This window comes from Anarrhichthys ocellatus, unplaced genomic scaffold (assembly GCF_004355925.1).
Source record: "Anarrhichthys ocellatus isolate YVR2014 unplaced genomic scaffold, GSC_Weel_1.0 scaffold118, whole genome shotgun sequence".
NCBI lineage: Eukaryota > Metazoa > Chordata > Actinopteri > Perciformes > Anarhichadidae > Anarrhichthys > Anarrhichthys ocellatus.
Window position 1 is genome coordinate 58198 of NW_022280148.1, and position 4881 is coordinate 63078.

Genomic DNA, 4881 nt, shown 5'->3' on the forward strand with positions numbered 1-4881 from the left:
CCCCCCCCCCATCCATCCTCTCTCTCTTTATGTCTCTATATCTCCCTCTTTAAGTCCTTCATACACCTCCCTGCTGTGTGTCCCTGTGTCAAACTTTCCTTTTTTTTGGACAGCGTAGTGAGGACAGGATGCAGATTTGAAAGTTTCCATTCATCGTTTATAAATAGCATCTTATAAATAGAACAAAAGATGGTTGTTTGCAAAGTGACAAAACCAACTTCATCAGCGGGCAGAGAGCCCACGTTTTGAACAGCGTGTGTGCGCCTAAGATGTGTGCTTTTGCACAAAGACAAATGTAACCACATTGTAGTGATATTTGAGTCCTCGCAGCAGGCTTGTCCTCTGTTGATCTGTCCATCTGTTCTGTCGAGTCCCTCTCTCAGGCTGTGATTGGCCGTTGCCGCTCCTCGTTGCCGCCAATGATGATCTTGTCGGCATAATGCGGTGGTAGTTCTTGTTGTTAATGGCATTGGTGACGTCATCAGTCGTTATGTCGGTGGGGATCGCTGATGAAGCTGAAAACTTTGTTTTTGTTTGTTGCTGTGATGATTCGCTGATGATGTTGTTGATCCTGCTGATTACGTTGTTGTTCATCTCGGTTGTTGTCGACGATAACGAGACAACCAGGTGTTGATGACATGGTTTGTGTTTTTGGATTGTTTTTATGCCAGTAATCCACTTTGATGATACTTGCGTCGTAACTCTTTGTTTGGATGTCGTCGTTGACTTTGTGTCCGCTGTCGATAAACATATTGATTATTAATGTTTTTGTTGATTATCATGTCATGTTGCTGATGCTGTTTGTTGTGTTGATATGAAGGAATATCTGTGGTTTGTTACAACTTTTCAATAAAATAATCTTCACTCAAGGTGCACTTACTAGTTTTTTTCTCCAGCAGCTTTCAACCTCATCCCAGAGTCTTCATCAGCGGATGAGGTTCGCTCTGTTGTCATGGAAATGAATATGGGCCGTGAATCACGTGATAACGGGTGGTAATCGACAACAAATGAGCCGTGACAACTCGGCAAATGCCGTCCACTGGTGAGGACTGTGTGATGCGGTTGAGAGCTCCGAGGGGAAAAACGCTTGAAATTAAGATTATTTTGTCGCACTTCTTTTTTATTTATTTATTTTTTTTAATTTTTTTATTTATTTATTTATTTTTTTTCCCAAGGTCAAGAATGAACTTGTGACAAAACACCTCCATGTAGACGCCAACAACGTTCCGTTAACCACGGCAGAAATTGCTGCTTCGCTCGGCTCCATCGGTGCTAGGCTACGCTAACATTGTAGCTGTTCCATCAACACTCAAAATAACACTCTATTCGCATCCGTTCACATCTCTGCACTGACTTTTAATCGCGCTGCTCGGATTTCAACACACCAACACAGAATATGCTGATCTCAGTTGGGCATCTCAGTGCTACTAAATTTGAGCTACAGTCAAGTCACACACACACACACACATACACACGCACACACACACACACACCCTGTGCAGAGCATTTAAAAGCAGCAGAATGGCAAAGTCACTTTTTCCTCTTCATAGAAGCTGCAAATGACACACTTGCTTTCGCCAGCTGTTAGGACTTGCCTCATCACGAAATGCATTTAATGTGTGTGTGTGGAGGGGGGGGGGGGGGGGGGTGGCGTCCACCTCTCTGCACAGATTGACACGTGGATCCAGTCCTCTGAGTATTAATGATCATAAACTTTAGTCCATTATCGGATCAGCGCTCTATATTAAGCCTCTCGGCAAAACCGCATCCAGCTTATGATGTCCCCCGAGCTGGAAGCCTGTTGTCTCCGTGCCGCTCTGTCCCGACAGCTGTGTGCCCCCCCCCCGGTGTGTGGCCGCTCCCGTCTGTAAACATGGCACCAGCTTCGGGAAGAGGTGCAGAGAAAGTTTGTGTAAGAACACAAAATGTAGACGTTTAAAAGAACAAAATCCCTCATTTTGTTTGTTCTTTTGTTTTTACCTCATGCTGTTCCATTAGTTGCATATAAAAAGAGACCGATTTTTGTGGCATTACACATCAGAAACACTTCACACTTTTCTGGTCTGGTATTTCATTTTCGTCAGTAATGAAAGTACGACAAAAGGATGTTTGTTTCCTCTTGACCTATTAAATGACAACTCTCTGGAAAAACGCAGGAGAAGATGGAGATGCTGTGCCGAGACCACGTACCGCCACAAAATAAATTTTCCCTGTTTTCTTTTTTTTGCGATCTGGAGTCTTCAGTTTGTTTCTCCTGACTGGAAAACTTTGTTTCAGGCCTGTTATAGCATTCGCAAAAGGGTCTCGACAACAACATCTGCTGCTGGAGAGGGGAATCAGGGCCACAGCCTGCTGGGGGACAAATGCTGCTTGTTATGGTGAAGTTAGCGGTTAGCGGGATGACTATATTTTGGTGATCAAGGGCGACAGGGTGCTGCTGGGGGTCAGTGGACTCACGGCGACCTGAGCGGCGTAGCTAATTGTCTTCCCCGCGGGCCATTGGCCTCTCAAAACATCATTCAAACTCAACGCAAGATCTTTTGTGGTACATTTTCTCATAGACTTCTTAAAGTCTAAACCTCTTAGAAATCCATTTGCCAGGGAATCTGAGGATTCACACTGAGGTCATTAAATGCTAATCGTATATTTGGTGGCCAGGTTGTTGGTGTTGGGCCACGCTTAATGGGTAAGTGGGCAAACCATAACAGTTACTAGCTCAGGTGTCGCACTGTATAACACATCTGGGTCTCCTGTCGATGCTTAATTCTCTGATTTTCCCCCCCCCCCCATAATTAATTTCATCACAGCGGAGGCAGGGCGTCATATTCTGACAGCACAAAGTAGTAAACAGAAACGGTTTCCTGTGCTGGGTGTCCACAAAGAGAAAGGCGTTTATTCATAAGGACACGTGTAAGGTCAGTCAACTCAATGGCTGCGATACCAGCTGACTGCTGATCGTTTCATTGTGCAACCTCTACCTGACCGGAATGGCAAGTCAAAAAGCAGCTAAGCGTGTTCTCAATTTGAGGCTCGGCTGCTCTTGACAATGGCAGCGCAAAGTATAGCGGAGGAGGGGGAATTGAGGCACATGGGAGCCTAAGGAGATGGCCTCGAGGGGCCCCTAGGGGGGTCCACTAAAGGATGAATATGTTGGACGTCATCTCTGTCGGCCTTCCTTTCCTTCAACCATCTGCCGTCACCAGAAACTCTGAAAGAACAGCACTATGTTCCTGTTTTGTGCTTGTCCCATTTCCCTCCAAATGCAAACTGGTGGCTCGTAGCGTAAAAACGGACGGAAGAAGCAGATGATTCTGATGATGGCAATGATGAATTAAGGGGTGCTCCTGCAGCGATGGAGAAACGTCGGCCCAGTCGAGAGATGATGTTCGGGATCCAGAGTGAATCATCAAGCAGACTGTCTGGGTCTGTCTCTCTCGCTCTCTCTCTCTCTCTCTGCAGGGCTTTGTCCTCTGCAGGAACACGGAGCTCCGAGCTTCCCTTTCTTCCTGCTCGTCCCCCGTTGAGACGGCAGCGAGCGTCGGAGCAGGTTGCACAAAACTTTAATGCGAAAATTAATCTACATTCAGCCCAGTCAGTGATGTGATGGCGAATAAAAAAAGAAAACATGGGGTACTTTTGACCTTTGCCGATCACCTTTAATGCAATCTTTGAGGAACCTTGTATCGGATTGATTTGACCTTGACCTGTGTGAGCATTCCCCGGTAGATGAGAGTCAGACTGCTATCGGTAAACGGGCGTGTGCGAACATGTTCGGTTGTATTTGTGCGACTCTTCCTTGTGAGATACGAGTGCATCATGTCTTGAGTGTTCTGTTGGCTGCAAATGGCAAATGATCTCACCATGTAGATGGTGTGTTCGTCTGAATACAACACAAGCTACCGACCCAGTCCTAGAACAAACTAAAACAGGGCCAACGCTTACACTAAATACTGTTCAGAAGTAGAAGAACCGCTGTGATGTTGTTGCAATAGTCACATCGCAGACTGTGCGATCAAAAAAAGTCAAAAGCCTCTGACTCCAGCTTCTTAAATGTGAATATTTCTGGTTTCTATACTCCTCTGACAGTCGGCTGAATCTATTTGCGTCCTCTTGGGCTTTCGAAAAAACATTTTTTACCATTTTATTGACCAAACGACTAATTGATTAATCAAAAAATAAAGAAAAATCATTAATTGCAGCCTTACGCGTGACCCGTGTCGAAACCAGTCTTATTCAGCATTGTAAGCTTTCCGGGGTCTTATCCTATATCAATCGGACTGCTGAGATGAATTATAGTGTAACAGCGTGTTCCCAAATAATATTTTGGCTGTTGCCCATCAGATCGTGAATGATTGCTGCCGTTAATGGAAGCAGCGCCACCGCAGCGGCTCCACCGCGGGCCGGCACACACTCCGTCTTCTGGACAGGTCATTTAGGGCAGACGGCACGCACACAAACAAACCCACAAAAATACACCCACAGAAAACGCACACGAGCACACACTCGGAGAAACACAGAAAGAGGCTGACACACACACACACACACACACACACATGGATGAGCCACGTCACACAAACACAACCAACACCCACAGTATCTGACATTTTCACAGAATATCTCTCACACTCTGAAGAACATTTATGGAAATAAAAAAAAATCCATCTTTTGTTTAAAACATACCAAAACTATCAGACATACATGTTACTGTGAAATGGCACGTACACTTTCTGCTCTGGTAGGCTTTACACTTCACCAGAGTGACACACACACACTCACTCATCTGCACCTTGGAGGCTTTTTCTGTATTATAGCAGACCTACTTTCACGGAGTCCCACTACTGTACTTAGATCAGTGTGTGTGTGTGTGTGTGTGTGTGTGTG